The 25,533-nt window shown below is 33.3% G+C and overlaps 2 long non-coding RNA genes across 5 annotated transcripts; one reads left to right on the top strand and one right to left on the bottom strand.

Moving 5' to 3' along the window:
* Positions 1–752: 752 nt before the first annotated feature.
* On the bottom strand, positions 753–3,791 carry LOC115989092. Of its 3 annotated transcripts, none has more exons than XR_004091774.1 (4): positions 3,319–3,791; positions 3,003–3,053; positions 1,407–1,481; positions 753–930 (listed from the first exon to the last, which is right to left on the bottom strand). It is a non-coding gene; the product is annotated as an uncharacterized LOC115989092 (long non-coding RNA). The 3 variants fall into 3 exon arrangements; XR_004091775.1 differs by having other exon boundaries at positions 1,407–1,466; XR_004091773.1 differs by lacking the exon at positions 1,407–1,481 and having other exon boundaries at positions 3,319–3,790.
* A 15,762-nt stretch (positions 3,792–19,553) lies between these two features.
* On the top strand, positions 19,554–22,251 carry LOC115989428. Of its 2 annotated transcripts, XR_004091923.1 has the most exons (4): positions 19,554–19,583; positions 20,322–20,379; positions 20,537–20,658; positions 22,182–22,251. It is a non-coding gene; the product is annotated as an uncharacterized LOC115989428 (long non-coding RNA). The 2 variants fall into 2 exon arrangements; XR_004091922.1 differs by having other exon boundaries at positions 19,560–20,379.
* The last annotated feature ends 3,282 nt before the right edge of the window (positions 22,252–25,533 follow it).

Raw genomic sequence — 25,533 nt, 5'->3', positions numbered from 1 at the left:
TGGAGTGTCTGGAAGTAGAATGGCTGCCTATTTGTTTTTTTTTTCTTTGGGGCTTGTAGGGTAGGGGTTAGTAGGCATCAAAGAATTAACTAGAAAATCAAAAAGTAATGATTTGTGATTGAAGATGGAGCATTGATCCCATCTGAAATTTGTACTTACAGCTTTGTTTTCCACAATATCTGTGGTGGAGTCTATACAAGTGAATACATCAAGTTACAGTTATATATTGTTAATACTTCTCATTTTTGTAGTTATTTCTTCTTTGGTGCTTATACATGTACAGCACAGTGAATCAAGTTATAAGTTTGTCAAACATTGGAAAGATGAGAAAATGTTTATGTTTCCCGTGTCTGAACTTCCAAACATAGAAAATACATTTACCTAAAATAAAACTTGTCACAATTTTTTCTATAAAAGTTTCTAATTGAGAATACATTCACCTGAAAAAAAAAAAAATAAATAAAAATAAAAACTTGTCACAATTTTTTCTATAAAAGTTTCTAATTAAGAATACATTCACCTAAAATAAAACTTGTCACAACTTTTTCTATATCAGTTCACCTGAAATAAAACCTGTCATAATTTTTTTTATAAAAGTTTCTAATTGAGAATACATTCACATGAAATAAAACCTGTCACAATTCAATTCATAAAAGATCATATGATTGACCATACATCTTGATATAAAATTTGTCACAATTCTTTTGGAAAATTTCTAATTGAGAATACATTCATCTAGAATAAAACTTGTCATAGATCAATATACAATAAAGATGACCCTACGTTGGAAATACAAAAAAGAAGATGGTTCTATATCTATCTACCACAATTTAAACATTATATAACCAAAAAATATTTGCTTCCCAATCCATTCTCTTGGACACAAAACTTGTTTGTACGTCAACTTTCTTGGAATTGTTGTAATGGATCCTACATAAAAGAATGTACAACAAAATACAAAAAAATAAAATTAGAATGAACACAGTAAAAAAAAACTCAGTATATTCTAATTAAACGCTAAGTAGTCATACCGTAAATGATGACTGGTTGGGATATATATGCATGGTAGATGATGATGGTATGTAGTGTCAAAGGTAAAATTAAAATATAATTGACAAATTTTACGCTAATATTACAATTATCATTGACAATAGGAGAAAATTGGCATTGGTACATATAACTCCAAGTACATAAAACAGCTATCAAATAGCTCCAAGTACATTGGTACATATAGCTCCACTCAATAAACTTTATTACATAAAACAACTCCAAGTACATCCTTATTTGCACTTTGGTACATATAGAGAGCAAATTGACATTACAAGTAGGAGAAAATTGACATTACAAGTAGAAGCAAATTATATTTGAAACTAAAAATATTTTAATAGCTATCAAATAAATGATACCAACTGTGTCCCAGAGGCTAAAGTTGACAACGGAGAATTCAATAACCACTGTAAGTAAACCTGTTGGAAAGGCACCTGTAAGAAGCAAAATTGAAAGAAATACAAATCCAAGAAAAAAAAAAAAAGGAAACAATTCAATCAAGGTTTTAAGTCAAGGTTTAAAAAAGAAAAAAGAAAAAAGAAAAAAAAAAAAAAAGGAAACACAAATTGAAAAATTGAAAGAAATATATATATAGGAAACAATTCAGCAATCCTATCATACAATAAGTAACAAACTCGACTCTGCCCTTCATACGGTGAAGCAGTCAAGTCAGTCAAATTTCGATTAAATTCAACTTGCAAAAGCAGTCCATATTATATTCAACCTCTCTTTGTTCTAAGAAGTGTGTGTGAAAGTCACGACATAAATCAATCCACTTGTCATGTTTGTTTTGTGTGAAAGAGTGCTGCGTCATGGCACAAAATAGTGTTTCTCTAGTTATGTGTAAGAAAGATCTTTGAGTGTATCTAAGCTTCAAGTTTATTGAGAGAGTCTTTGTACCACTATTATAGTTCCCTAATCAGCTCACCAATCATTTTGTCTATCATCATCATATACTTTAGGACACTCTACAGATTCACTCAATTGCTTCTCTTGATCAGCTCACCAATATTTTACTAAATCACTTCCACTAGGCTGCTTTCGCAATTATACATCCAAACTCGGTATCTCTTAACCCATCTTGAGTTCAAGTTGATTGCTGGAATATATCAAGTAGAACCATACTATTGAGTACCACACTGCCTTGTACTTCTATACAATAGGTCTATAGGTGTAACTTATACTATCCTAGCAAGGTTAGTAGGCGTATATATAGTGGCTCTCATGCACTTTATATTTAATTTTAATTACATTACTCAGTTTTTTCATTACCAAGATAAATTTAAAAAAAATTAAAGAAACTGTGATACTATCTCTCCTGAGCCACTTGAAGAATGCTACTAGCCCACATATATGCTTAATGTCCTAATCTTTTTAGTGGACAGTCTGAAATATGAGTACATTAACTTCTAAATTCACAATCCAACTGACTCTTCCTTATCAACATATGTCCTCTAAAGTAATCAATTTGGAGTTTCAATTCTGACCCCTCACCACACACACACAGAGACCTTAAACCAGTTTAAGGAATTCATAGAAAGAATAAGATGTGTTAACATATTAGAAAGTGTTTTTTTAACTTAACCAAAAACAATTAAAAAAAAGAAAATACAAATGTAACAGAAGGCTACAACCTAATTTCTTGCACAATCTCTTTCCTCTTTAAATGGGACATGCCAAGAAACTGATTAGATGACAAAGATTGTAACATGCATCACTTCCATTCATACAAGATTTTCCCCAACTAGTTCTCAGAATTTCCTTGAATGTATCCCAATTCTTCATAAATCCAACACGCAATAATTAATAGACACAACATATATAATCAATACAATTTCTGAACCAAGAAGATGACCACTAGTTGAACTGTTGCAACATTTGGACCAGAGTCTTGACAGGTCCAGGACCCATTGAAAACTGAAAGAAATAAAAAAGCTAACTCTGGAGAGGATTACCTGTACATCTCCAGCAGCAAATAAACCTTCAACTGAAGTTTTTGCAGTACCCTATACGTACAGTAATCAAAAAGCAATCAGAAAACAGAAAAACCAAAATAATTCAAAAACCAAACAAAATCCAATCAAACATCCCTAATTCAAAAACCAAACAAACCCCAGATCATATCAAAACCCAACACAGCATCTTTCATTAGAACAATACAAGATATGAGAGAGCTCACATTCAAATTTTCCGGTTTTGAAACCAAATCATCAAAGCTTAGATTAACTAATAGCAGCAATCATGCAAATTCACTTAATTGAGAGAGCTCACATTCAAATTTTCCGGACACATAGAAGATTTTCCTCAAATCAAACACACCGAAACTAAACAAATCTTTGCATCGCAACACCATGCTCACGGTGGCTCCGGCATGTTTACAAGCTCTAGCAACGAATCCGGTGACTTGTGTGGCGGTATGCTTCGGTGTGTGGTGTGGTGGAGATTTGGGCAAGAGGAAGTAGAGGGTGGAAGAGGGAGGAAGCAGAGGAAACCAGAAATTTTTGCCTAACTCGTTCTGGTTCTGATTTGGGGTTTAAGCGAGCTGTACTGTTTAGTGGCGGTGGTGGAGGCGTGAAGGAAGCAGAGGAATGGCGTGAGAGCTGGTTTTCTTTCTTCGTTCTGCTCCGGCGATCAGAGGAATGGTGTGAGAGCTTTGGGGTTTTTCTGTTTTCTGGCGTGAGAGGTTTTGGCTGTTTGGAGAGGGATTTAAGCTGGGAGTTTTTTTTCTTCTAACGTGGCGTGGTCTGATTGGCTGGCGTAAAACACTGGTTTTACGCCAGCTCCGGACCTAATGTTTTCTCTTTTACTGATGTGTGTCCTGAGGGCATACATTAATTTTTATTTTTGAAAAAAAAATTTCTCAAAAATTGAAAAAGTAATAATAGTTTTTTCAATTCCAGAGAAAATGTTTCCAAAAATAGGAAGCTTAATGTGTATCCTTAGAGCACATATTAATCGGATCCTATACACACACACATATATATATATATATATATTATAATAAATGGTGGTCAGGTGGTGTCTTGTCTCTAGCCTAGTGATTAACAACTGTATTATAAACAACACAATGCCTATGTGATGTTTGGATAGTTCTGTGTACTTTAGTGTAGATTTATAGTTTTGTTTGGTAGTGTTGTTGTCTATTAATGTTTTTAAAAAATTTGAAAGAATTTTTTTAGGTAACTAATTAAAGAGATTATTTACCATTTTAAAATTTGTTGTTATTTGTTGACTATTTGTGTGCATGGTATTTGTTTACTATGTGAAATGATTATAGATTATTGACCATATAATAATATGATAATTTCAAATTATATTTTATTTGTAAATTATGAAAAAGTCCACTACCATATTTGATTTTTTTTTTTAAAAAAAAATTCAAATGGTTTAGAAGCTAATAATAGTGGTGCAACATTACCAACTACTAATGTTGAGGAAAATTTAATGTCTTATTTTCATAAATAATTGCTGTGGGGCCCAACGATTTTTGGGCCAGCTCCATTTATTTGTTGGAGCCCAAAGGCCCAAGCCGAGGAAGGTTATGGCCCAGGCTCGGTAATACAAGTACAAAATAGCCTTGGGATACAGCCGAGGACGATTCAGTCCTCGGCATGTCCGAAGTCTCCTCGGAAGAAAGGGCAAAAAATGGTATAGAAACAACTTGGGAAAAAATCTAAAATATCTGTGCCAATAGAAAATGGTACGCTGGAAAGTGTAACGACTAGGGAAAGCTGCCCTTACTGCCATTCAATACTCTACACCTGACAGAGCCATACTCTCCAGCTTTTGCAACCACCCCCAACCACTCTGGATATGGGCTGATGGGACAAGTATCAGTCTTGGAAAAGTTGATCCTACACGTGGACGAAGGATAAAAAAACACAGGCTAATATAAAAGGAAAAGTAAGTAATTCATAAAGGGAGGCTGGGAAAAATGGCCAAAAACCAGAGCCTCCCAGCCCGCCTCCAGGAGAAAGACTCCAAGGGCGAAGACGACTTAACCATGTATGGATATCACAAAAAACCGATCGCCTAGTGACCAAGGCCTAGCCTTTCAAACCCATGCTCTACAAATGATATTGTTTGGGCCTTTTTACGAGTGAGCCCGACACTGTTACGGTTCGTTACGAAATCGTGTTCTTACAATTGGCGCCGTCTGTGGGAAAGGCTTGTGTGTAGGCATAGGCGGTAGGTCGAGAGAGTTCCTTTGTCATTTCTAACAGCTGGTTATAGAGTTCTAGTGTAAAGGTCCGCTAGGGGATTCTTGACTAGGGCTACGCTTGGTAGCGTCAATCGCCCGGATGGTTCTAGGGGCTTGGCCGAGGAGCTAATTCCCCTAGAGCCAAGGTCCCACACCAAAAAACTGAGTTTTGGACAGAACCAAGGTATTGTATGGTCCTCGAACTCAAACCTATGGGGAAACCAACTACTTGGATGAGAAAACTGAGTTTTGGACAGAACCAAGGTATTGTATGGTTCTCGGACTCAAACCTATGGGGAAACCAACTACTTAGATGAGAAAACTGAGTTTTGGACAGAACCAGAGTTTTGGACAGAACAAGGTATTGTATGGTCCTCGGACTCAAACCTATGGGGAAACCAACTACTTGGATGAGAAAACTGAGTTTTGGATAGAACCAAGGTATTGTATGGTCCTCGGACTCAAACCTATGGGGAAACCAACTACTTGGATGAGAAAACTGAGTTTTGGACAGAACCAAGGTATTGTATGGTCCTCGGACTCAAACTTATGGAGAAACAACTACTTGGATGAGAAAACTGAGTTTTGGAGAGAATTAAGGTATTGTATGGTCCTCGGACTCAAACCTATGGGGAAACCAACTACTTAGATGAGAAACTGAGTTTTGGACAGAACCAAGGTATTGTATGGTCCTCGGACTCAAACCTATGGGGAAACCAACTACTTAGATGAGAAAACTGAGTTTTGGACAGAACCAAGGTATTGTATGGTCCTCGGACTCAAACCTATGGGGAAACCAACTACTTGGATGAGAAAACTGAGTTGGACAGAACCAAGGTATTGTATGGTCCTCGGACTCAAACCTATGGGGAACCAACTACTTGATGAGAAAACTGAGTTTTGGACAGAACCAAGGTATTGTATGGTCCTCGGACTCAAACCTATGGGGAAACCAACTACTTGGATGAGAAAACTGAGTTTTGGACAGAACCAAGGTATTGTATGGTCCTCGGACTCAAACCTATGGGGAAACCAACTACTTGGATGAGAAAACTGAGTTTTGGACAGAACCAAGGTATTGTATGGTCCTCGGACTCAAACCTATGGGGAAACAAACTACTTAGATGAGAAAACTGAGTTTTGGACAGAATCAAGGTATTGTATGGTCCTCGGACTCAAACCTATGGGGAAACCAACTACTTAGATGAGAAAACTGAGTTTTTGGACAGAACCAAGGTATTGTATGGTCCTCGGACTCAAACCTATGGGGAAACCAACTACTTAGATGAGAAAAAAATGAGTTTTGGAAGAAAAATTGAGTTTCGTAAGGTCGGCTACTTAGTAAAAATTCTAAACTATTCAATTCTCGGCTCAAATACCATAAAAGATTAAAGCTATTAAAGTTGTTAAGAGGTTGCTGATATTTCCTTTACTATACTTTCCCTGTTTCTTGATTTTTGTTTTCAATATTATATGTATTTCCTTCATTTCCTTTCAAGTTTAATACTATGAGGTTGATCATTGTGATATTGAAAAGATTATGAGTAATGTATGGAGGTGGAAAGACCTGCATGTACTGTGCTTCAAATCTGCATAAAAGTACTGTTATGAAGAGGAATTGTAGACCTCACACCTAACAAGGCTGAATAGAGGATTTTACCTATGATAGCTGCTTACTAAAATATGCTATTGATAATGATGTAACGGGGAATAAAGAACTTACAGAAGATGAAATGATTCTCCTGAAATTAAGCTAATGTGGTACTTTTGGATATCTATAATTTCCAAAGCTGTTTATTAATTATGGGATGCCTATTAGAAGGTGTTGATGAAGATCTAGTGTGTTGCAATTTAGGCCTTCGCTAGATGCCATGCCTCCTAGTATTTATGCATATTTAAATTATGTTTATTTTTTGTGATACGTTAGTTTGTGAATTCTACATAATAAAAAATTGTTAGTTTGTGAATTCTAGGTATAATTTATTTATTTATTTATTTATTGTGTGTGTCTGTGTGTTTATATATGGGTGGATTCTATGTGTGGATCCACTTTTATGTGAAATGGATAATATAATATCGTGATTACCCAAAATATCACATCCTGAAAAGTGTCTAATCGCCATCTAAATTTGCTTAGAACTTAATAGGAGATTATTTTTGTCCAAAAAATAAGTTGTAGTTATTTTGGTGTAGATTAAATTCAAATAGAAGTCTACCTTAAACAATAAATAATAAACAAAATTATCTTTTCCAAAGAGAATTAAATTCAAGTCAGATATGTTTTTGAATTTAGTTGGGGTACCTACGATATTGCAATTTGGAAATCGTAAGTAAGGTTTAAATGGTTTCCAAATAAGATGTTTAAATGGTGAAATCAACATCATCTATTTTAGTTAACACTAAGGTTGTGTTTGATATTGGCTGAAAAATGCAGTTTTTTTTATTATTTAACTTATTTTTGCTACAAAAATAAGTCTCATTGTACTTTTTAGTACTATTAATGGGTTTTATTGTACTATTCCAACTAGTTTTTAACTTTATTTATAGTATTTTCTATAAAAGTTTTCAGTTTCAGTTAAATAAGCTGTTTTTAAATGGACTCTAAATTGCAATTTTAAAACTTTATGATGAAATTATTTTTGTAAATAATTTTTTTTGAGAAACTCGTAAATAAAAAAAAAAAGTTATTAACTTTCAAACCCACACAAAAGTAAGAGGTATTTTATTTTTATGTGATAGTCTTATTGTATTTCCTTTCACAACATATACGAGTCTCAAATATATGTGGATCTAAATTGTAAGCCATTTTTCCCCCTTTTTTAAGAGTTGGGGGAGAAAAAGGAGAGTATGGGACCATCGGTGGGAGTGGAAGAAGGTTCAAAAGATGATGTAATAATTAACTAATTATTCATGTGTGGAATTGTTTATCTGCTTTGGGATTAGACACAATTGGAATTTTGGGGACTGGAGAAACTAAAAAGTAATAGACGTATGAGATACAGACACAAATAAGTGTTAAATTATTAGTTTATATACTAGTTTTAACGGCGAAGTTGTTTTAAATATAAAGAAGTGAAAGAGTCAACAGAAAGCTTTGTTTTCTTCTTACAAAGTTGTTTGTCCAGTGGCCCACTCCTTATAATTTAAGCCAAATTATTCTTCTTTCTTTGCCCATATCCCAAAAGAAAAATAGAGAATATATTTTTTAATCTCCTATTTACTCAGATCCAAGGAATTGCAAATATTTAAATCTACATTATGTTTTCCATGATAACTAATTTGTAATTTTTAACTTAGGCACAAATTTTAAAATACACGGGTTTTAACTTTGAACATATTTTAAAAACTTCGAAGTCAAAAAGGTATAATTAAGTAATTAACACATAAATTTACTACTTCTCCTCTCGTTAGGAGTTTTCCTCTCAACTTTGTGTGAGGCCTTTCTACTCTGTATCAGGAGTTGCATCCCGATCATCAAATTAAATTGTTGTGTGGGTGAATCATTGTCACATTTGGTTAAAAATTGTTTCTTTCTTTCGTTTGTTTTCTTCTAGTTCTTTTCTCTGTGATACACTGTCCTGTCTCTTCTTTGTGTCTTTGTAGTTCCTCTGTTTGGTGTTTTTTTCCTATGAAACAACCGCGTCTTTTTGTGCTATTACCATGGAATCTGATTGTATAGAACGGTTACAACGCATAAGTTTGACATCGGAAGGAGGAGAAATTATCAAGGTACACTCTGATTATCGTGAAAAGGATCTAGAAGAGTGCTCCTTTAGTTTAATTGGTCGTTTTCTTACAACCAAACCGATTAACAGTAGGGCGGCAAAGAGCCCATTAAGGCTTGTATGGAAGTGTTAGTACATTTTAAATTAAATATGTTAAAACTCAAAATAACTGAAGATGAATAAAGAGATGAGTTATAATAAAAGTTGTTAAAGAAAGAGTTGTTAAAGAAAGAGTTACTTGTATGTAAGTTAGATTAAATAAATTAAGAGAAGTTTTCTAAATTAATAAATAACATGTAGGTTATGTGAAGGGTTGGAAGACTATATATACAGCTATGCTATGGACTAATCTCATATCAAGAGTGAATGAAGAAAATAGTAAAAAGCAAAAGTGTATTGTGTGAGAGAGTGAATTCAATAATATTCCTAAATACTTGAGAGATTTTGGGCCAAAGAAAGGTGTTCTTCTGGTGGAGCTTTGGGCTTGAACACTTTGTGCAGAAGTTGTTCTAGCCATACAACATTTGTTGGGCTGTTGTATCTTGGGGGAGACAAGTCAGAGAAGGTCTGCACCGGTTACAAAGTTTAGCCAACCAAGGGCTTGAATCTCCTTAAAGAGAGCGAGTGCCGCGCCTCAGTCCAAATAGTGTTGTGTAATTTTTTTCATTGAATTAATAATATTCAGAAGTACTATTCAGTTTCTTTTTGTGTGTTATTTCCATTATTATTGTGTTTGCACCAACAATTTTAAGGAGATTCAAGACATGGAGCCTACACAAGAGAAACCAAATGAACCTGTTGGAGATCTCAACAAGCCCTTTCGCTTTAAGGGAGCCCACATCAAAAGGTGGAAAGGAAAGGTCCTCTTCTACTTGAGTCTTCTCAAAGTCGCCTACATTCTCACTGACAAGAATCCATCAAAAGTTTCTACCGATGAGATGAGTGAGGAAGAATATATTCTTCATCAAGAAAAAATAGATAAGTATACAAAAGATGAATATAATTGTTGCTCTTATCTATTGAGTTGTCTTGCCGATCATTTCTATGATTATTATGATACAACTTACAATTCTGCCAAGAAAATTTGGAAAGCTTTACAAAGCAAGTATGATACCGAGGAGGCTGGTGCAAAGAAGTATGTTGCTAGTAGATTTTTCCGTTACCAAATGGTGGATGGAAAATCGGTGGTGGATCAAGCACAAGACTTCCAAATGATTGTAGCAGAATTGAGATCCGAAGGCATAAAGATTGGAGACAATTTGGTGGTAGCTGGGATAATTGATAAACTACCACAATCTTGGAGGGAGTTCCAAAAGACTTTGCGGCAAAAGCAAAAGGAGACATCCTTAGAGACTTTGATCACACGCATCCGTGTGGAGGAGGAGGCTAGAGGACAAGATGCACTCATGACACAAGAGAGCAATGGTAATTCCACCACAAAGGTAAACCTTATTTCATCCAATAATAATATGTCCAAAAATCATTTTCCTAGAAATGTTCAATTGAAGCCTAAAAAAAGAGCCTTTAAAAATAATAATTGACCTCAAGGAAGGGGAAACCCAAACAAAAATTACAATAAGAACCAAGGACCCCCTTCACAAGATCAATTTAATAGATCCTGTTTTGTCTGTGGCAAGAGTGGGCATATTGCTCGATTTTGCAAATTTCGGAAACGTGAGTCAGTTCCGCAGGCTAACGTAACCGAAGAGCCTTTAGTGGCTATGATTACAGACATCAATATGGTGCAATATGTTGAAGGGTGGTGGGCAGATTCTGGTGCTAATAGGCACGTCTGCTATGACAAGAATTGATTCAAATTGTACACTCCTTTTGAAGAAGAAAAAACTGTTATGCTTGGTGATTCTAGCAAAACCAAGGTTCTTGGGAGTGGTGAGGTTGAATTGAAATTCACTTCTAGACGTGTGCTAACATTGAAAGATGTTCTTTACACTCCGTCCATGAGGAAGAATTTGATGTCAAGTTTTTTACTTAACAAGGCTGGCTTCAAGCAAACTATGGAATCTGATAATTATGTAATCACTAAAAAGGGATTATTTGTGGGCAAGGGTTATGCTTGTGATGGAATGTTTAAATTGAATGTTGAGAATAATAAAGCATCCACCAGTTCAGTTTATATGCTTTCTTCTATTAATTTTTGGCATGCTCGTTTATGTCATATAAATAGTAGATATGTGGGAATCATGAGTAGTTTAGGATTAATTCCTAGATTGTCAAAAGAGTTTGAAAAATGTGAAACTTGTAGTCAAGCTAAGATTACAAAAAAGCCTCATAAAAGTGTTGTAAGAAATACCGAATTGCTTGAGTTAATTCACTCCGATTTATGTGAATTTGAGGGAATTTTAACTCGTGGAGGAAATAGATATATTATCACTTTTATTGATGATTTCTCAAAATATACAACTATTTATTTGTTGAAAAATAAAAGTGATGCTTTTGAAAAATTTCAAGATTTTTTAAAAGAAGTTGAAAATCAATTCGGTAGAAAAATAAAAAGAATAAGAAGTGATAGAGGCCGTGAGCATGAATCAAGTGCATTCAACTCATTTGCTCAGTCTTTGGGAATTATCCATGAAACTACTGCACCATATTCACCTGCTTCTAATGGTGTGGCTGAAAGAAAAAATAGAACCTTAATTGAGTTAACAAATGCCATGTTAATTGAATCTGGTGCACCTTTACATTTTTGGGGTGAAGCTATTTTAACTGCATGTCATGTTTTGAATAGGGTGCCACATAAAAAGTCACATACCACACCTTTTGAGATGTGGAAAGGACATAAGCCAAATTTGGGATATTTGAGAGTATGGGGTTGTCTTGCTTATGTAAGGCTTACTGACCCTAAAATACCTAAATTAGGTATAAGAGCTACTACATGTGCTTTTCTTGGTTATGCGATTAATAGTGCAGCCTATAGATTTTTTGATCTTGAAAACAAAATAATTTTTGAATCTGGTGATGCAATTTTTAATGAAGAAAAATTTCCTTTTAAATTGAAAAATAGTGGGGGTGAAGAAAATATTTTGTCACAACCTAGTTCTTCTACATCACATTTACAAAATCAAGAAAATTTTGAAATGGAACCTAGAAGAAGTAAAAGAGCTAGAGTTGAAAAGGATTTTGGTCCTGATTATTATGTTTTTAACATTGAGGAAAATCCCCAAAATTTAAAAGAGGCTTTAACATCACCTGATGCTATATTTTGGAAAGAGGCTATAAATGATGAGATGGAATCTCTAATTTCTAATAGAACTTGGAAATTAGTAGATCTTCCACCGGGTTGTAAAACCATAGGTTGTAAATGGGTCCTTAGAAAAAAGTTGAAACCGGATGGATCAATAGATAAGTTTAAAGCTAGACTTGTTGCAAAAGGCTTTAAACAAAAAGCTGATCTTGATTTCTTTGATACATTTTCTCCGGTAACAAGAATTACATCTATTAGATTGTTAATTGCTGTTGCTGCAATTTTTGATTTGAAAATTCATCAAATGGATGTAAAAACTGCTTTTCTAAATGGGAACCTAGAGGAAGAGATTTATATGGACCAACCTGAAGGCTTTGTAGAGCCTGGACAAGAAAGCAAGGTATGTAAGCTAACTAAATCCTTATATGGCTTAAAACAAGCACCTAAGCAGTGGCATGAAAAGTTTGATTCCTGCATGATTGAGAATGGTTATAAATCAAATGAATGTGATAAATGTATTTATTCTAAATCATGGAATAATCTACATGTTATTATTAGCCTCTATGTGGATGATATGTTGATTTTTGGCTCAAATATGCATGTTATAAATGAGACAAAAAATATGCTTAAAAGCCATTTTGATATGAAAGATCTTGGTGAGGCTAATTTTATTTTGGGTATGAAAATTACAAAAACATGTGATGGAATATATCTTGATCAATCACATTATGTTGAGAAAATATTGAGAAAATATAATTTTCATGATCACAAAAGTGTAGCTACTCCTTTTGATTCTAGTATTCATTTATTTCCTGTGAATAATGATGATGAGATTTTTAATCAAAAGGATTATGCTAGTATCATTGGTAGTTTGCGTTATGCTACTGATTGTACTAGACCTGACATTGCATATGCAGTAGGAGTGCTTAGTAGATTTACTAGCAAGCCTAGTAAAGATCATTGGCTAGCTATTGAGCGAGTCATGAGATATTTAATTGGTACCAAAAACTATGGCATATTTTATAAAAAGTACCCTGCTGTGATTGAAGCTTTTAGTGATGCCGATTGGAATACTTTGTCAGGTGATTCTCTCTCTACCACTGGTTATATTTTTACCTTAGGTAGTGGTGCTATTTGTTGGAAATCTAAAAAGCAAACAATAATTGCTAATTCAACAATGGAAGCTGAATTAATAGCATTAGCTTCAGCTAGTGAAGAGGCAAATTGGCTTAGAGATTTGTTATATGAAATTCCACTTTGGGAAAAGCCAATTCCACCTATATTAATTCATTGTGATAGCACTGCCACAATTGGTAGATTAAAAACCGTTACTACAACGGTAAATCCAGACCTATAAGAAGAAAGCACAGTACCGTGCGATCTTATTTGAGTAGTGGCATCATAACTGTGGATTATATTAAATCTAATGATAATCTTGCAGATCCATTTACCAAGGCCTTGGCAAAAGATAGAGTCTGGAATACATCGAGGGGGATGGGACTAAAGTCCATAGAATCATGAGCCATGTATGAGGATACCCAACCCAAGGACCAGAGATCCTGAGAATTAGGTTCAATGGGAAAAACGAATCATACGATGGTCGTAAGAAATGCACTATTCATTTTTTAATTATTTATTCTGTAAATAATTTTTTAATTGTTCATCCCTATGATGTAAGTGCATTTATCCTGTAATGTGGAGAGGTTGAGTAAAAAACTCTTAATGAAATTTGTAGCTCGTATGAGTGGGGTGTTAGAATTACAGGAGCACCCTTGACAAAATTTCACCTATGTGAGTGTGGGGGTGGGGCCGCTCCCTATGAGATTTGGACTTAATCTCAAATACACTCATGAAACTGGGATCAGCACACGGCCGTAAAGTGCTAGCTATAAAAGCTCATGTCAACACCTGGACCATTATGTGTGAGCATCAATACTTTATTTCCCTTAAGCAGTCATAGTTCAAGTCGGAGACCACTACTGACTCTGGAGTAGAGATTGTTGTTTCACTAAGTGAAGGTTCAATGCAGAGCACACCTTCATGATGCATAATAATCCCTCTTTGCCCGGTAATCTCTCATTTTCCAAATTTAATATTAAAATGAGTGGGGGAATGTTAGTACATTTTAAATTAAATATATTAAAACTCAAAATAACTGAAGATGAATAAAGAGATGAGTTATAATAAAAGTTGTTAAAGAAAGAGTTGTTAAAGAAAGAGTTACTTGTATGTAAGTTAGATTAAATAAATTAAGAGAAGTTTTCTAAATTAATAAATAACATGTAGGTTATGTGAAGGGTTGGAAGACTATATATACGGCTATGCTATGGACTAATCTCATATCAAGAGTGAATGAAGAAAATAGTAAAAAGCAAAAGTGTATTGTGTGAGAGAGTGAATTCAATAATATTCCTAAATACTTGAGAGATTTTGGGCCAAAAAAAGGTGTTCTTCTGGTGGAGCTTTGGGCTTGAACACTTTGTGCAGAAGTTGTTCTAGCCATACAACATTTATTGGGCTGTTGTATCCTGGGGGAGACAAGTCAGAGAAGGTCTGCACCGGTTACAAAGTTTAGCCAACCAAGGGCTTGAATCTCCTTAAAGAGAGCGAGTGTCGCGCCTCAGTCCAAATAGTGTTGTGTAATTTTTCTCATTGAATTAATAATATTCAGAAGTACTATTCAGTTTCTTTTTGTGTGTTATTTCCATTATTATTGTGTTTGCACCAACAAGAAGTTTGGTCAGGATCTTAGGATTTCTGATGTTGGAGACGGTTTGTTCCAATTTAAGTTCACTATGGACAGTCATATTGAATGGGTTCTTAACAATGGTCCTTGGAGTTTTGATGGTCATATTTTACTGCTCCGCCGATGGGAGAAAGGGATGACAACGTACTCAACAAATTTTACGCACATTTCTTTTTTGGGTACAAGTTTGGGGATTACCATTTGATCTCATGAATGTGGAAGTGGGTATGGACATTGGAGGAGGTATTGGAGATGTTTTGGAGGTGGATTGCAAGGCTATTACATCAGATCAGGCTCGTTTTCTTCGGGTCAGAGTGGAGGTGCCATTATCTAAACCACTTCGTAGGGGCGCTCCTATTCTTAGCCCTGAAGGTGATAAAGTCTGGGTTGCTTTTTAGTATGAGCGGTTACAAGGGCTCTGTTTCAACTGTGGAATATTAGGACATGAACTAAAAACTTGTACCAGGCCGATATCAATGGTAGGTGAAGAGAGACAATATGGGGAGTGGTTCTGAGCGAGTTTCCCGTAGACAAAGGGATGTTAGGGGGAGGAAGACAACCAGTCCGCCACCAAGGAGCATGGAGGAAACAGTGGCAAATCAGATTAGGAAACCGTCAACACAGGTACACATTTCGGCGATTGAGAATTCTAATGGATATCCGAATATTATGGAGATACTGATTCCTAATAATTCGGGATTTGAGGATGGACAAACTTCCACTTTTTTTCAAATTGAGTCACCTACTACTACTCAAGTAACCAAGATATACACAGCAAGGGAAGAGATTGAGGAAAATCACGGTACTAATATGGTTTTAGTGCCTATCATGCATGAAGCAACAAATGCGGAATTGAAATGTGATCCACATGTCCCTGAAACTCATCCAACAAATCTATCACGTGTACTCTCATGTGAGGATGATCAAAGCCTTGCAAACGTACATAAGTGGAAAAGGGTAGGCAAAAAGGTGACAAATCCATTGAAAATAAGTATGGCAGAGAGTGACCACAAAACTGATGTAGTCGGACAGAAACAGCGCAAGAATGTAAAGGATACAGCCATGCCGAGCATGAATAAGGAGGCTACGGGTGTTAAGGGAGAAAAGAAACCTAGAACTGTGGATAATGAGCATGGTGTTGTGTCAAGCATGGGATCGATGGAGGTTGTAGGGCAACCATGCCGGGCATGAAGACAATTCTTAAAAAAAAAAAAAAATCTCGTCTTGTTGATGTCCATGTAAATCAAGAAGGTGTCATTTGGTATTTTCTTTAAGTTTTTTTGGGCATTCGATTTTTATTTATTTATTTATTATTATTATTATTATTTTTATGATGTAATTGTGTTTCTCTAGCGTATGCTAGTGATGCAAAAGAGAAAAAGGAGGGTCATATGTCCCTATTTTTCTTCCCTATTGTATATATATTTTTTTCAATTAATAAAGTCTTCTATCGTTTCCTCTCAAAAAAAAGTAATTAACACATAAAATTTTAACTCAAATAACAAAAAGGTAGAATAGGATTGATGATCAATGTTTCAGTTGGTGGAAACTTTTAGTTGTTAGGAACTAAAATACAAAGTTAAAACCTCCACATTTGTTATTATTATTATTATTATTATTATTATTATTATTATTATTTTAGTAAGGAACTTCAAATTTAACTAAACTGATAAAAGGGCACCAAAAAAAGGTTACCATGCTAGTTGTTTAGTTAAGATCTTAATAGTTGATGCCCAGAAAAATCTTTGTTAAATGAATTAAATGTTTTAATTAAAGAAATAAAATATTCTACTCTATTAAGGAAGAGAAATGCATTTAAGGAAATGACCAATGAGGTATGCCCCATGCTTTTCCAACATCACTGTCCGTAGCAATTTTTACAATTTGAATTATTCTAAGGACCACAAGAACTCGCACAAGTTAAATGCATACTTGCTTAAGTAATGAATTTTGCACTTCTTACTCTAAAAATCACTCATATCTACTAATGTAAAATTGTGCAAATTTATATTCTAGTTAGTGTACATATCAATATTTTATTCAGTTATCTTATTTCTTCTCTTTCTCGCTCTTCTCCTCTACCTCTATTGAAAAAAAAAATGAATAAAATTTTAAAATAAAAAGTATAATAGATAATAAAGAGGTAATATGTCCACAATATTTTTACAATAAATTATAGGTGGTTAGTTGTTATTGGTTCAAATTTGAACCTAATACTAAAATTATTTTTTTGCCCCAATAATAACCAGGCCACTTAGAATTTGTTGTAAAAATATTTGTGAAAATATTGTAAACATATCATTTCTCTAGATAATATGACATGAGTAATTTTGAAAAATGATTGTGTAAAATAAAAAATATAAGTTTTTATGCTAAAATAGATAAAAAAAAAATTTTAAATGACCCAATATGAATGCTTTTATCACATCATTTTTCATAATTATCTTATATGATAAATTATAAATAATTACATTATTTATCACTTTCACATTAGCCAACTATTTTCTTTTATTACTCATTATTTGCACACAAGAGTTATAATAAAAAGGTTGTATTAAGGTCTTCGTTAACACCCAATCATGTCAGAATTTTTGTCAACCACTTAGTTTTATATCAATATTTTGTCATCTTTATAAATTTTAAGGTTAACTTTGTACCATTTTTTATTATTATCAAGTGACACTCAAATTATTTCAACCTCTCTAACAAAATTGTGGTCCTAGATTTCATATTACCATTTGTACTAACAGCCCGTACTGAATTAGCTTAAAAAATTAAGGTTGGCCCACCATGCAATACAGTCCTGATTTGTCAGAGATTTGATCCAGAATGTAGTAAGTGAAAACAGAGGATAGTTATTACTTATTAGTTAACGAGTGCTAGGCTAGACTACAAAGAAAGAGTTAGCATAGCAGCATAAAGCGCGGAGACGTAGCTTGCTGCGCTGGATTCTGAGAAGATAGCAGAAGCCAGTAAGAGTTTTGCCAACTTTGTCTCACTTTTTCAGTATTTTAAAGTGGCTTTGGGACCGACCACATCAGATTCTTAGATTACTCACTTCTTTCTCAATTCTCTTCTATACATCTTTGTCAATTTCACATGAGCTGTCTTAGACGAACTACTTATCAATAAGGGAGACTGATTTTTTTTTTTTTTTTTTTCTCTTATTTGTTGTGGGCCCAAATAAATGAGTAACAATTCTATATACAAAGAACATAAAAAGTGAGACACAAAAGATTTATAGTTTTATATAAGTGATATTGTGCAAAATTGTCAATGTTAATAACATAATTGATTTTGTTCTAGCCTTAAATTTACTAGTTTAATTATTTCTACAACCAGTTTATGTTTTGAGATTTATTAAAAAATATTGGAGTAAAATGAAATAAATAGGTTATAAAATAAATTTATAATTTTATTATTATAACCTTCACATTTTTATTACATATATGTTTTAATAGATAATAATAGAATTTCAATTTTATGACGTAAATTGTATGATGATTGTTTTTTATCATTAGACTAAAAATATCAATCGTTTTGTAGTGTAAAAATATATATTTCTTTCATATTTAGAAGGAATATAGAGGAAAAAATGTAATGAAATAGAATAAGCATTCATTTTTAACCATATATTTCTTTCAGCTAAAATTTAATAAGTACATATCTAATCTAATCTAATCTAATCTAATCTAATACTATATATAATAGCAGAAGCCTTTAACGAGGTGCTACCACGTTAGGAAAAAAGGCCCCTGCAAATGTTGCCATGTTTACCATTTAAAAAGTGATAAATTACAATCTTTCACAATGTTAAAACACTGTTTGGAGCCTCTAGGTATAAAAATAAACTAACTGCTTAAAACAAAATAAAAAAGAAAGAGAGAGTGGTACATGGAGAAAGGAGAGAGATATGAGGTGCATCGAAGACCCTAACACACAGTGAGACCGAGAGCGAGAGCAAGAGCAAGAGATCCCAACAATGGCGACACGTTTCAAGGAGAAAGGAGAGAAACCCATAACTCCTCTCTCTTCTCAGAAACCCAAAAATCAAAACCAAATCCTTCCCCCAAGATCAAAATCCAAAACTTAGATGAGAAAGAAGTAAGCGATCAGAGGTGCCATTCTCACGCAATCCCCGATTCTCTCATACAATGGCGACCGATTCATCAGACCAACTCAACTTCAACCCTATCACTACTACAGAAGAAAACCCAAAACAAACCCTAGACGACAACATTGTACTAAGGTATTGCTCTCTCTATCTCTCCGTGTGTGTTTGTTTTCTGTTTGGGTACTGAGAAAGTGTGTGAAAATTAAAAGTTTCGAGTTTTTAGATATGGTTTTTGATTGGTTGTGATGGGGATTTCGTTTATTAGGTTTTGAGAAAATGAGGGAAAGAAAATAAATTTCAATTCATAAATCTTAGATTTTTTTAAAATTAATTTAGAGGGGAATAAAACTATTTAGTTTTGTTGTGATAAAGTTTTGGTACCTCCCTGATATGGTTCTCTGGCTTATTTCCTATTTGGATTATTCATATTTTATGATTTTCTTGATATTGATCTGTTTCTAATGGATTTGTTGAAAAATTGGCCTTATACAGAGAGTTTGGCTGCATAAAAGAACGGTTGGAGGGCGAAAAGAGTTGGAATTTGTCATGTAATTGCTGCTATAATTATTGTTTCTTTGTGTATTACTGTTTTTTCCTGTTATGCATGTTTTGATCTCATGTTGGATTGATAAGGAGTTGTGATTGTCAATTAACCATCTTCTATTGCATTTATTTCTAAATGAATTTCCTTTTCGTTTGTTACTGACTGATTGGTTATTACTAAAAAAAAAAGAAAAAAAAAGAAGAGAACAAAGTCAGTATTAGGCAGACTTCCCATTAACGACAATCCTCCCACCATCATCAGTCAGAACCACTACTGATAAGTTTCTCTCTTCATTTTTCAGTTTGTTCATTAAATATGATCATAATTTGATATTTTATTTGGAGTGGTTTCAATTTAGGTCATTTCAGTTTATGCATTAAATTTGATCAAGTGTTTTTATATTTGTTTGGATTGGTTTCAGTTTAGGTCTTTGTGTCTCTTTTGCCAATGGTTGCCATATTTTAAAAGAAGAAAAGGAAGAAAAAAGCCTTCAGTTGAGATAATGAACCCGTTAAGAATTTTTCAATCACATAGAGAGCAGAGTATTTTTGATCTTTTCAATTTCTTTTACGCTTCTTGAATGAGCATTCCTGGCCAAGAGTTTCCAATCGTTCCATTCAGCATTTATTTATTTAACTCTCTCTTGGATTCAATTGTGAATTTCATTTGTCATTGATTGATTTCTATTCCAAATCTGTGTAATAAAAAATTAAAGGGTTTTTCTTTAACTTTTCTTTTCTAGGTTTGTAGGTGAAAAGGCAAATCCTTGGAAGCAATCTGAGTAAAAACAGTACTACCAAGTATAGTTTCCATTTTATTTGAACAGTCACCTGTAATTTTCTTTTTAATTGAGTGTTAAATATGCTTTATGTTTTGATATTTGGTTGGATTGATTGATTTAGGTATTTGGGTTAGAAATTTTTTTTTTTGTTTATTTGTTTTTGTTTTGGATTTTAGGATTGAAACAGTTCAGGGCCGGCTGTTATGTGATTAATTTTACAATCTGCATACTATGCTATCAACCACATCTATGCTGCTGGATGCCACTTCTCTCTGTACAACAATCTGTCACTAAACAGGTAATTATTCTTTTACACATTTCTAATGTGAGTTATTTTGTTATTTTTTCTATTTGAATATAGGACTTCTTCTAGATGTTTCTTTACATATATCTTATTTGAATTTTCTTCAACAATATATACCCAAGGCCATAACATATTTTTTTCCCTTCTTCAAATACTGTGTCTGCTAGTAGTTTTTGCAATTCCCAGTTCATTGTTTTCCCACGATTGCTTTTCCTATTCAAATACTGTTACTTTGATTGCATAGTTAATTGATGGTGTTATGCTCCTCCTCTGGATGCTTTCCTTTGGCCTATATAACCTCTGGCTTTCTATTTGTTTTCTAATTTATTTTGTGGTTTTCTTTAATGTTTAACTGAAATGTCTTTTGTTAATGTTTCCTTTACCTTTCTGCTTTCTCTATTTCTTATTGTGTTGATTATAGGGTTTAATCAAGATCATTACAATTCTTTGAGAGAGAGAGAGAGAGAGAGAGATCTAAGGAAATTTACCACTGTCAAACCAGTGTCACCCTATTTTACAACTTCAAGCCACCATCTTAACTTTCAAAATATTATAGTTAAAGTTTTAAATTTTATTTCCAAATTTGCTGCTAAGATATGATTAAGGCTTTGGTTTTGAATTTGGATGCAAAATATAATTAAGGCTTTGGTCATTAATTTCCTTTGAAGCATCGTTTGTGTGATTTGTTTGGAGGAGAACGGGGGGTTGGTTATTAATTTGAGTATGAATGTGGGTTTATTTATGTAAATTTGAATGCATATGTCAATTTATTATTCAATTCAAATCTGAAATTGGAGTCATCTGTCTAAATTCCTTGACTGATTCTTTTAATCTCTTAAATTAATAACTCTCTCTCTCTCCCTCTCTCCTTTTTCGGCTCTTCCCCTTCTCAAATAAACAACTCTTCATTTCTCCAATTCTTTCGTTTAATTGCCTCTACCCTTAAAAGTTAAAACATCAAGAGCCACAATAGCTACTAAATGAAAAAAAAGGGGTCTTTGTCTTTTGGAACAAGAACCACAAAAGAAGAGACAGAGAACTCCACTCCTATTGGAGTCACACACTTCTCCAGCAATGGTATTAACCCAGAGCGAAAAGTCCATCCAAAAAAGTTACGCTTTCCCTTTCATTTCTACTCAATATGAAACAACGGAGTATTATGATTTTTATTTAGATTTCCTAATCCATTAATGTTGTTAATTGCTTTAGTTTGAGTATTGTTGGTTTAGAGCATTTTGGTTTCTTAAGTTATATTTAAGCTTAATTAATCTGTGCCTTGCTACTTTGTGTTTTGTCAGTTGGGTATGAAATATAGATGTGGTTTTGATCTTTGCAATATGTGTTGAGCATGAGAGTTATATCATTTTTGTGAAATGAAAGTTATGTTTTTCTCACCTCTAAGTTTAACTATTTGATCGTCTGAGTGTTTCTTTTAAATATTATTAGATATTATTCTCATATACTTTAAATGAAAACATGACAAATGTTAATGCCTAATTTATTCAAAATATTTGTAGGTAACTATCGATTGTCATTCACATGGGCAACAAAGCTCTACATCAACTTTGACATTGACATTCCAAAAGACACAAAGGAAATTAAGCCCAAAGGACCTCCTAAAGGGCTGGATGGATAACTTTCTTCCATCATAGAAAAATAGTTGCTGAAATAGAAGACTTGGAAGCATAAAAAATGCTTAAGAATTATGCACCAAGTTCTATTCTCCTTACCCTTTTCTTATTTACTTAATTTTTTGTTTTATTTCATATTATGAGAGATTTAATTTTCTGTATTTAGGCTATGGTTTTGTAATCTGAGCATCCTAAGACTCTTATATCAACATGAATTTAAGTTTTGTAATATATGTGATTCTAATTTTGAAATTTGTTATAATTGTAGATTGTAATTCATTTGTCTTTGTTAGAGTGCCGTACTGTTCAGTGCAGTCTTATTTTGGAAATAAGATTGATGAAAATTGAGAATGCTATGAGTATGCATTTGTATAGGTGCTACATTAAAAAGCTTCTAATTTCAAAGCCATTAACAAATAACAACTAAAGGCCATGAACAAGGCAAATATTTGATGTTGAGAAAATCAAAATGCAAACCATTACTGGAAATCGCCAACTTTTGGAAAACTAAATATCAGGAAACCTATTAATCTATTGTGCTTGGTCTCTTACTTTTTTACTTTTTTGAAGTCCAAGTTGTTCAAGTATTAGGAATGCTGTTAATTTGTTAAATAAATAAAAAGGAACAGCATAATCTTAACATATATACAATTTTATCACAGATAGATCAAATTAATTGGTGACATGCAAAGCCAAGATTGTTAATGTTAACAACAGATGGGGTATTATTTTTGCATGTCTTATATGCAACACAAAGGTCAAACCTATCAAAGGAGTTTTATGGTGTGAGTGATGTAAAGGTGAGCCTATATTATAAAATGATCCCGCGCATTGCGCGGGTCAAACGCTAGTTTATATAATAGTAAAGTAAAAATATAATAATTTTCTATAAAATTTATTTTTAATTTATATTAGAGATATGAAAACTTCTAATAAAAAAATTTTATTCTAAAAAGAATAAAGTTGAGATATGACAACATCTATTTTGCAACATCTCAAAAGCGAGAGAATTGGATGGCTTAAGAATAAAGATACAGGAGTATGATTTACTTTACTCCTTTTTTTTTTCCTTTCCTTTTTTATTTCCAGTTATGCATTTAAGAAAATAGGATGGCTTACTAAAATATGTAAAAATAATACCCAACAAAAGGGAATAAATAGAAAATTAAATAAAATGAATCAATTATAAAAGTTACTTTGGTTTTTGAGTAAAGTTTTTGGTGTAATTTTGTATTAGAACCCTATCAGCTCTCTCCACACAATCATGCATTTGTATATTAAGCAGGGTCCAATTTATTATTTATGGGTATATTTATCTTACTTATTTATTACTCCATATTATAACAAAGTGCTTTTGATTTTTATTAACAATTACACGATAAAAGAATCAGGATTAAATGCCAAAAGGCAGAGGAAATCTAGATAAAGTAAGAAATGGAATCGACAAATGGACAACTCAATAAGTGAAGCTTTCTTTTCTCTTATTTAATATTAATTTTGTTGGCTTTGGGAAATTTGTTTGATCACTAATCGGTTTTACCAAAACAACAATGGTATATTTTCATGGGTTAATATTGTATACTACAAACATCACTGCCACATATATTTGCGTGCACCCAATAATATCTAGCCAAGTTTTATGCAAGTACCTTTGTCTGCATTAATTTTTCTTATACTCGTAAACAACGTAATTTTGCAGCTTACAATCTAACTTGACATGCAAGTATGGGTGTGCGTGAGTTAGGCGAGGGGTTTTCCAACCCAACCCACATGGATCGGGTTGGACCTATGAATTGAAATGACTCTATTGAAAAGAAGCTTCACGTTTGATAGCTCCCACAAATCCTGACATGCTATTTTGTTCCTCTTATATTTTTATTTATTGTTTTTGGCATAACCTCTTGCAAGTAGTTGGCATGGGCTTTCTTCTTTGTATTCTCTTTGTCATAAACTTGCTTTATGTGGCTCCTCTCTTGTTAAATCCAGGGCAATTTTACAATACTCCCAGACCCCAATTTTTTGGTGGGTATGATATTCATGCTAATCTTGACTATGGATTTTACTTGTTTTAATCTTGACTATTTATTTTTTCTAATTGAATACCTATTACTGGTCAAGCCAGTTGAGTATAAAAGCAAAAACACAATATATAGATAAAATACAGAGTCACAACTCACATACGGTTTCTTCTTATCTCTAGCATTCCCTTCTCTCTTTCAATTTCTCATGATCAAAGCTCTCACTAGATTCCAAATAAATCTGAATGAATATTTCGTCTATCTTATTGACATCCATCCATAAACCCTAACTTCAACACAACCTCTGTAGTGAATTTCATTGCTTTTATTTTTTTTTTTATAGTGAGCAAGTTATTAGGTTTCAGTATAGAAACTTTGCATTTAAAATAGTCTCTTGGCATGCTTTGTTTCAATTTATCTTCTTGTTCTTCCCCTGATATTTTTATACTTAGTTTCACGGTTTGATTTGTTATTTTAATCATGCCATTTGTGGGTATCAGTTGAAATTGAAATAACAAAATTTTCTTATTCTAGATGAACTTTTTTAACATTTTTTTTTTCTTCGCGTTCCGCATTTTTTGTGATTTTTTTTCCTTCATGTTCCATTTTTTTTGTGACTTTGTTTTTTGTTATTGTGTCTAGTCTTTTTTCAATTGTAGGTGCATGTACTTGTAGAATAGAAAATTGAAGTTTGAGTTAGTCTAGAGTTCTGTAGTATATAAACTCCACTTTTGATTCATTGTAACACAAGTGTTTAATGGACAATTTGTAGACACCATAAGCTTTTCACCATGAACTTAGGCCATCTCGCTAAACCACGTAAGTCTTCGTGTTTGTTCACTTTTCCTTACTTTCGCTCATCATTCAATCACCCAACAACATCAACATAAGTGCTTGCAAGGTAAAGTTTATGGAGAGCAACTTTTTATTATTTTTTTTTTTCATTTTTCTTTTTTAGGAATGAAAGATTTTCAAAAGTAAGACAAAATTCAACTATTGATGGAAATTAATCGGTTGAAAACCTCAAAATTTTGTGTAGGTGGGTCGATGTATAGTGTCAATTGTCAAGCACCAGAGAGAAGTAGACCAACTACTCCCTCAAGGAAAAAAAAAAAAAAAAAAAAAAAAAAAACTTAATCTGGGAAAACCCTAGACATTAATTAAACTATTTTCACTCAATTTATGATCAAAATTAAGATTATTCGTAGACTTTATTTGCT

Source organism: Quercus lobata, chromosome 5 (genome assembly GCF_001633185.2).
Source record: "Quercus lobata isolate SW786 chromosome 5, ValleyOak3.0 Primary Assembly, whole genome shotgun sequence".
Classification (NCBI taxonomy): Eukaryota; Viridiplantae; Streptophyta; class Magnoliopsida; order Fagales; family Fagaceae; genus Quercus; species Quercus lobata.
Note: the sequence above shows the minus strand (reverse complement) of the source record. Positions and strands in the feature narration are given on the sequence as shown.